This window comes from Elephantulus edwardii, unplaced genomic scaffold (assembly GCF_000299155.1).
Source record: "Elephantulus edwardii isolate Elephantulus edwardi_28Jun2011 unplaced genomic scaffold, EleEdw1.0 scaffold00315, whole genome shotgun sequence".
Lineage (NCBI taxonomy): Eukaryota > Metazoa > Chordata > Mammalia > Macroscelidea > Macroscelididae > Elephantulus > Elephantulus edwardii.
In genome coordinates, this window is record NW_006400065.1 from 2080440 (window position 1) to 2090050 (window position 9611).

Genomic DNA, 9611 nt, shown 5'->3' on the forward strand with positions numbered 1-9611 from the left:
CAGAGCCTGGAGGACGGATGTGAGCAGGATGAGGGGCCAGGGGAGTCCCCGAGGGAACTCGAAGAGCACTCGGGGATGGGGTGGGGGGGTCTCTCTCTCTCTCTCGATCACAGAGACCCGGCACTGGCCGCACCACTCAGGCAACGGGATCCCCTTGTTTTGCTTTTCCCTGGGCAGAGGGCCGAGCCCCCCAGGCCCTGTTCAGGGCGGGGGGCCGGAGGAGCGGGGCCGGAGGTGTGAGGTGGAGGCAGCCGCTAGTGGGGGCCCGGGGGGCGCCGGGAGCGGGCGGCAGCGGCGACGGGGCTGACGGTGGCTGCTGGCCCGAGCATCTTCTTCCCGGAGGCTCCCCCAGAGCCGGGTCCCACCCACCCACCTTAGGCCACGCCCGTGTCGACAAGGGCCACGCCCTCCGGCGCCCCATTGGCCCTTCTTTGACTCCTTGACCACGCCCCCGATGTGTCCACGCCCCTTTCCTGTAGCTGGGAGAGGGACCCCCGGCTGCGTACAATAAGGCCCCAGGATGCTTCCTCAGCGTCCCTACCCTCACCTTTATCCAACATTTATGGAGCCCTGGCTACCTGCCAGGTTCGATTCTAAGCAAGTGCTTTGTATACCTTAGCTTAGTTTCTCCCCAGATCAACGAAATTCTTGAGGTCCTCTCGCTATCCCCATTTTACAGACTGCGAAACTGAGCCCTTCGTGTCACTTGATCAGGAAGAGAAATCCCGCTTCACAGTGCTTCCCAATTCCCTCAGCTACAAAGTTCCGCCTCAAGCTTTGATCCACGCCCTATAGAATCAACCCAGAGTAGGGAGAACTCCGGATTCAATTTATTCGGAATTTGAGAGGGAGCATGTAGCACCTAGCCTAGCACACAGTTGGCTCTTAATTCAGTGACCAGCGCTACAGATCCCCTAAGAGTCAGGTGCACTGTGTAACATGTCAGGCTGCTAACTGGAAGGTCAGCAGTTCAAATCCACCAGGAGCCTCCTGGGAGAAAGATAGCAATTTGCTCCCACAAAAATTTAAGGCATCATAAACTCAATGACGATAGCTGTGTACTGGACTGAAAAGCAGTGGGTTTTTTGTTTGTTTTGAGGACGAGTATCCCAAATCCCAAGGACCTTCAGTGGTGTAGAACATTATGTTTTGTGTTGGGCTGCTAATCAAAAGATCAGCAGTTCGAATCCACCATGTGCTGTCTCTTCTTGTAAAGATTTACAGACGGAGAAACTCAAGGAGGGGTCCCTATGAGTCAATCCACTCCATGGACAATGGGGTTTGGTTTCAAACTCAGGGTTTTGATGGGGAACAACAACAACAACAAAAAAATCAACTCTTGGTGCTTGTAAATTTTACTATCGACGTGATTAAGAAAACCTGAGATTCAGATGACAGAGTGGAAGCCCAGGAACGTGGAGTGACCCACAGCGAGCAGAGAGGAGATCCAGATGTGAAAGCAGGACAAGACTGAAGCCATCAGAAGTGGGGGGGGGGCCTTCCTTAGCAAGAATCTTCGCTGACATCTTGAGCTCTCTGATCCGTGGGTTTCCTTCTCTCTGAATTTCTGGTCCCTGAGGGTCTTTTCCTTCCTTGGTTAGCCAGAGACAAGATAAGGCACCAAGGGAGGCTGAAAGGGGGTAATTGTGGCAGCTGGGGGCCCCTCCTTCTGCTTCATCCCACTCCCTGCCCCTCCCTTGCCGTGCCCAGCTCCCAGGTCCCCAGGATGGGGGGGAGGTAGCAGATGGCCTGGGGTGGGTGGGGTGGCTGCCCATCTGTCCCCTCCCCCCTCATTGTCCCCAGAGCCAAGGGGGATGGGAAGGGGTTGTGGTCCACTGCGATCTGGATCCTCCCCCTCCATCTTCCTGGAGGGAGCTGGGGAGCTGGTTGCCATGGAGACAGGACAGTGGCAAGAGGGATGCAGGGAGACACTGGGGTCAGGCAGAGAGTCACACCTTGGACCCTGTGAGCACATATACTCGAAGTATACAGGTACACGCTCTGACATGCATGGAGGCAGCCGTGATCTCTTCTCTCTGACATAGATGTTCACAAAGAAAGGTCCTCCTGTGGACCTGTTCATGCCCAGCCTCACAGGTGCACAAACTCACACAGTCACACCCAGGCGCTCTCTGATGTAGAGACACTCATTAAAGAGAGATTCCTCAGAACTATCCCTAATGCAGCCCCCATCCTAGGGCCCCAAAACCACACCATGGGCTGTCACAACACGAATGGATACTCCTCTCATGCCCCAGGTGGTCATAGCTAATATCTGGGTATGTCCAGGTGTACATACTTGGAGCTGCAACAACCCCATACTTGGCCAGCTCCTCCCTCACCCCCGAGAAGTTAGAAACACATGAGCGTAGTTGTAGGCAATCATGAGCTATGCCTTAGAAAACATACATGTAAGTGACATGTGATGTAGAGATTCAAATGCCTTGTACACATATTGGGTTATTATATGCATTTAGTTACAGGGCTACACATAGTCTTATGTACACAATGCCCTCAGACCTCACAGGCCAATCACAGTGATACGGGGTCCCCCCCATGCAGGGAGGGCTGTAAGCCGCTCGCCGCTCGACCCCATCCCCGAGTCATGCCTGTGGCCCTGGATCCACCCCACCCAAACCCTCCCATTTGGACACACACCACACAACAGCCCGGTCGGTCACGCACTCACACTCACACACAAACACAAACCTCCTCCTAGATATTTTTAAACCCAGGCTAGTTCTGCTGCCATGGCAACCGCCCCAAACCCATCACCATAGCAACCCAACGTCAGCTTTCCAAGCATTGAATCCTGCGGGATTGCAAGGCCCCAATCACAGGCCGGTGGAAGGGGCTGCTGCACCCTCTGCCATCATCTGTGCCAGTCCAGTGCCCCCAGGCCCGAACTTACAGGGGAGGGGCCGGCTGAGGCTGGGCAAGGGCCAGAGATCCAGGGCCACCAGAGACTCAGACTAAAGAGAACCTCAAACCTTCTCTCTTCCCTCCACCCAAGTTTGTTGGCTCGAAGGTTACACGTACAGTCCTGAGTCTAAATCCTACCTCTGATATTTCCATGCTTTGTGACATGGGTGACATCCTTTCCCTCTCTGAGCTCCACTTTCCTTATTTGAAAAATGTTGTTGAGACTACTACATGCCAAGACTGTGGTACCCTAGTGGGTTAAAAAACCAGTAAACAACAATTTACTGCTGTTTAGTCCAAGCTGATTCATTCATAGCTGACCCTTTAACAGGTCTGTAGAGTCTAGAAATCATTCAAGATTGCCCATTTTTCTCCCTCAGAGCAGCTGATGGATTCAAACTGCCTGCCTTTGAGTTAGCAGCAAAACTCCTTAACCGCTGGACCACCAGTAAGATCACCCAAATCCTGACTCTTTCTAGCTATATGTGAGCACTGGGAGAACAAATAATAGTCTGAATTCATAGGGCTGTGGGGAAGATTCCCCACCCTACTTTTCTAAGAACGTATATGAATTCTAACTTATTGAAGTCTTAAAAAAACTATTTTAAGGACGTGTACTATTTTAAAATAGATTTTATTTATTGTTGAGAATATGTACAGCAGAGCCTACACTGATTCACTAATTTATCTGTTCAATGGTATTGATTATGTTTTTCAAGTTGACAGTCATTCCCGTCCTTCTCCTCTAAATGATCCCTCTCAAGCTGTTGTTGTTGTGTGCCATCGAGTTGGAGTGGACCCTCCAGCAAGTTTTCAGGAGCTTAAAAACACACAAGAGGAGGTTGTCCGTCTTTTTCCCAAGGAGCAGTGGACAGATTTGAGTTTGTGTTAACAGTGCAACTTCTTGCCTATAAGCCACTAGGTACTGTTGTTTTTGTTATGTGCCATCGAGTTGATTGAGGCTCATAGTGACCCTATGTACAACAGTTCTAAACCCTGCTCTATCCTGAACCAATCACACTGTCTCTGACACACCTACCCTCATTACCCCAGTCACTGGATCAATTCATCTCATCAATGGTTTCCCCCTCCTTCTCCGTCCTTCCACACTTCTAAGCATGATGTCCCTCTCCAAGGACTGGTCCCTCCTTGCAATGTGCTCAAAGTATGTCAGATGAGGCCTCAGAATCCTTGCCTCCAAGGAGCAGGCTGGCTTCACCCACTACATTTGTTGTTGTTGTTATGTGCCATCGAGTCGCTTGCGACTCATAGTGACCCTATGTACAACAGCTCTAAACCCTGCTCTATCCTGTGCCAATCTCATTGCCTCTGATACACCCATCCCAATTACCCCAGTCACTGAATCAGTCCACCTCCTAGAGGGCCTTCCCCTCCTGCGCTGTCCCTCCACCCTACCAAGCATGATGTCCCTCTCCAAGGACTGGTCCCTCCTTACAACATGTCCAAAGTATGTCAGATGAAGCCCCAGAATCCTTGCCTCCAAGGAGCAGCCCGGTTTAACCCTCTCCAGGATGAATCTGTTTGTTTTCTTGGCAGTCCATGGTACCCTCAATACTCTTCTCCAGCACCACATCTCAAAGGCATCAATTCTCCTTCTATCCTCCCCAGTCATTTTCCAACTCTCATAACAAGTGATCGCAAAGACTACAGCCTTAGTCTCCAGAGTGACACCATTGCTCTTCAGTACTTTGGAAAGGTCTCTAACAGCAGACTTTCCCATCGCAATACGTCTTTTAATTTCCTGGCTGCTGGTGCCAAGAGTGTTGACTGTGGAGCCAAGCAGACTAAAGCTGTGAACAATCTCAATCTCTTCACCCTCCATCCTGATGCTGCCAATTGGTCCAGTGGTGAGAATCTTTGTCTTCTTGATATTGAGCCTCAATCCATATTGAACGATGGCGTCCTTGACCCTCTGCAGCGAGCATTTCAAGTCCTCCTCTTTTCATTGGGTACTATTATTATTCCCACTTTGCCAGAGAGAAAATTGAAGCCCAGAAAGACTGCCTGTAGCCAAAGGACTACAAAAGTTTGACATGTGAGCAAGCTGTGGTGGCCTAGTGGCAAGAAGCTGCACTGCAATCCCAGAGTTGTGCGGTTCAAATCCACCAGATGCTTTGCTGGAGAAGGAGGAACGATCTCCTCCTGTACCAGTCAGATCTCATTTGACGGTACACACACACACACACAAATAATAAAATTTAAAAAAAGTTTGACGTGTGATGTTATGGATTGGATTGTGTCCTTCAAAAAGTGATGCTGATGCCCTAACTCCCAGAACTTGGAAACATGACCTTGTGTGGAATGAAGGTCTTTGAAGACGTTATCTGTTACGTTAACACGAGTTCATGTTGGAATAGTTACTGCTGCCGTTAGGTGTTGTCAAGTCATTTCTGACTCTGCATGCAATGAAAGGTTTTCATTTTCAGTCACAGCAGATCAAAACACTGCCCCATCTTGTGTCATCCTCACAATTGCTACTGTGGATGCTTGAGTCCATTGTTACATTTTGTCAATCCATCTTGTTGAAGTTCTTCCTCCTTTTCACTTTACCAAGCATGATGGCCTGCTCCAGGGACTGGTCCCTCCTGATATCATGCCCAGAATAAATCTCTCCATCCTCGCCCCCGAGGAGCTTCCTGGCGGCTCTTCCTTCAAGACAGATTGCTTTGTTCTTTTGGCAGTCCATTCAATATCCCTTGCCAACACCACAATTCAAAGGCATCAAGTCTTCTTCAACCTTCCTTATTCACTGGCCAACTTCTACAAGCCTATGAGGGCTTAAGATATACCTGACCCAAGACATGCAAAGTTACCGTGGCTTGGGTCAGGCACACCTTAGTCCTCAAGGTGACATTCTTGCTCTTTAGCACTTTAAGGAGGTCCTTTGCACCTACTGGAGTAAGATGGGTCAAAATTCATTAGAAATGACGTTCTTATAAAAAAAGAAGAGACTCAGGGGGAAGATAGTTATGTGATGATAAGGATGGAGATTAGGTTGACGGATCTACAAGTCAAAGCTGTGGAGTGAAGTTGAATCACAGTGACAATTGAACAAAGCCCTGCCCCATCCTTCAGTGTCCACTGTTTTTAAGCCCATTCTAGCCATCACTGTGTCAACCCATCTAGTTGAATCTCTTGTCACTGGCTGACCAGGAGCTAGAGGGAAAAAAACCCCACAAAACTCCACCTCCCAGAATTTTCAGAGGAGCAAATTGCCCCTGCCAACCCCTTGAATGCAGACTCCTGGCCTCTAGAAACTCAAGGTACCATTTCCCCCCTCCCCAGATTTTATTTTACTAATTTTAATGAACATTTACAGAGATTTTGGATTTCCATTCATTCACTGTTGCACTTTTTTCTCTATCCCCCCCGCCTAGTTCGCTCCTGTCTTTGAAAAGCAAAAGATAAACTTCTTCATTGGTATACAATCCCCCCACCCCGTCCCCCCCTTTTTTTCCATTTTAAGGTACCTGGGTGTTGGTATTTGGGGATAGCATCCCTAGGAAATGAACACCCATTGGACAGGAGCTCTGGTGGCATAGTGTGTAGGGAGTTACGCTGCTAACCAAGAGGCTGCATGTCTCTGGCAGTTCGAATCCACCAGCAGCTCGGAGGGAGAGCAATGAACCGCCTCCACCTGTGTGATGTACAGCCTCGGAAGCCTGCTGTCAGGAGATGTCAGGAGATCCGAGGGCAGTGAGCTGGAGTGTCAATAACGTCCTCAGTCACTTCTCTTCTGCCTCTCAGTGAGAACAGTTTGGAAAGAGGTGCTGGAAACTATTTACTCTACAGCTTTTGTTTTCTGGAGTGAAGGCCTCAGTTTTCTAACATGCACGATGGGGCTGAACTGGTTCTGCCAAATGGAGTAGTGGGGGGAGCTACAAGGGAGCTTATACCTGTGGGGTGCGCACACCTGAGTGCTCCACGTATGTAAAGAGCAGATCACGAGGGGCAGGGACAGTGGGCAGGTAGGCAGGCATTGCCTGTGCGGGCTGAGGCCAGGCTGGCTGAGGATGAATGAAGCTTCTCCTTCACTTTTCAGTATGGTGATCTCAGGCATGGGCTTTCTTCAGTCTGAACCTCAGTTTTATCATCTATCAAATAAAAATCACAAAGTTATGGGCGGGGGAGGAAGAAGTTATTGGGATGTATCAAGAAGTAAACAAACAAACAAAAAACCACAAAAAAACAACAAGAAGTCCAAGAACCCAAACAGGTAAAAGCATTTGGTATGGACTGAAGCAAAGAGAAAGGAGAGCGGATGTTAACATTGCCCCACCAGCCAGTACTGGGATCTAAGAGAGGCAAGTTTATCCTATGTAGAATTTTTTTAAAACCTTTTTATTTTGTCTTGAGTTAAAGTGTATAAAGAAAATTGGTTTTCCAGTCAACTGTTCAGATAAATTTTATGACATTAAATTATAATTAGTGAAACAGCACACTTCGCTGTCCCTCCCTGTGACCCTCCTTTCCACTTATCCTTTTATTTTACCACTTCCTGCCTTCTGAACTTTATCCCTGGGCAAAAACTGCCTATTTGATACTTTTGTAAATTAAATATTTATTTTATTAATTGTGATTTTAACCAAAGTTTACAGAGAAGTTGAATTTTTATTCATTCATTGCTTCACATTTTCCTCTCTTCCCCCGCCTCTGGTTCACTTTCTTTCTTTCTTTTATTTTTTTTTCTCTTGTTGTGTACCGTCAAGTTGGATCAGACTGGCACAGGAAGAGATTGCCCCTCCTTCTCCAGTGGAGCATCTGGTGGATTTGAACCATGCACCTTTGGGATTGCAGTGCAGTTTCTTGCCATGATGCCACCAGAGCTCCCTAGTTCACTTTTTTTAATATTCATTCATTGTTGCACAATTTCCTCCTGCCCCACCTCCCCTTCCCAAAGTCACCTTTGCAATGTACCTCTTATCTGGACCATTGTCTTACATATAATGCCTAATCATATACTCCTTTTAAACAGTTCTCTCCCTCACATCATCTATTCCAATACAGTGTTTATTATTTCTCTGTTCTTTTTCTATTTTCCTCCCAACATCCCAATGTCAGTCCATCTTGCATCATAACAGTAATATTATGCAATATTTGTCATTTTGAGACTGAGACATTTCACTCAGCATAATGTCTTCCAGGGTCATTTATGTTGTGCAATGTTTTATAAGTTCGTTATTTTTCAGTGCTGCATGGTATTCCATTGTGTGGAATAAACCATAGTTTTTCTATTCATTTGTTTGTTGATGGGCACTTGAGCTGATTCCATTTCTTTGTTATTGTGAATAACACAACAATAAACATGGGTCTACATACATGTGTCTGGATGGCAGTTCTGATTTCTTTAGGGTAATTCCAAGCAGTGCAATTGCTGGGTCAAATGGCATTTCTATTTCCAACTTTTTGAGAAAGCACCATACTGCCTTCCATAGTGGCTGCACCATTTTATACTCTCACTAGCAGTGAATAACGGGTTCCAATCTCTCCACAACCTTGCCAGCATTTTGGACATTTGATGATACACAGTTGATTATTCTGAGGAGTGAGTACCTCCCTGGTGTTACTGTCCACCTTGCAGACCTGTCTATTGTTTGGTTGAAAGTTGAACCATAGGCGGTGAGTTTAATTCCACATCCAAAGAGTCTCAGGGCTGCCATCACTCTCTATCAGACCAGAAAGGCTGGCCATGTCATGCAGGGTTGTAGAAACTTTCTTGACCACCATAAGAAATACATTTACATAATGACTCAAAACATAGAAGACAGAAACAAAAGCACCATAACATATTGCCTGTTAGACCCCAAACCAAATGCTTTGCTGCTAAATAGATTCCAGCTCATAGTAAGTCCATGTGCTATAGAATAGAACTATGTAAGTTTTTTTTTATTGTAGCCTTAATGGTGGTATATCACCAGACTTTTCTCCCACGTTACTACTGGGTGGATCTAATGCTCCAGCCTTTAACCCTCAAATTCAAGCCCACTCCCATCAGGAAGATGCCAATTCATAGTGACCCTCCATTGAGGGTAAGCGGTAAATATATTTTATATAAATATAAATATATTTTTCTGCTGTGAACATATTTTTTCTTATTAATATTTTTTATTTTTTTAATTTTTATTTTATTATTTGTGTGAGTGTGTGCCGTCAAATCAGATCTGACTGGTACGGGAGGAGATTGTCCCTCCTTCCCCGGCAGAGCATCTGGTGGATTCGAACCGTGCGCATCTGGGATTGCAGTGCAGCTTATTAATATTTTTAACATTCATATACATTGTGTTTCCTGCATGTTGAAGCTTTAAATCTTAACAGGAGGAGACAGTTTGGTTTTTTTCCCCCTGGAATAATTGGTAAATTGAACTGCTTGAGAAACCCAGCCTTTTGGTTATTGTTGTTGGTGGTGTGTGCTATTGAGTCTGAAGTGACACTCCAGCAGGTTTTCAGAAGCAGTAATCACACAATGGGGAGATTGCCTATCTTCCTCACTTAGAATGACTGGTGGATTCGAACCTCCTGTCTTTGGGCTATCAGTGCAACTCTTTACCCACTAGGATGCTTGCTTCACCCAGGGATGCTTGTATATACTCAGCTGCTAATCCAGAGGTTGACAGCCTCAGAAAAAATGTCCTCCAAAGAAGACATTCAGATGGTGAACACACACATGA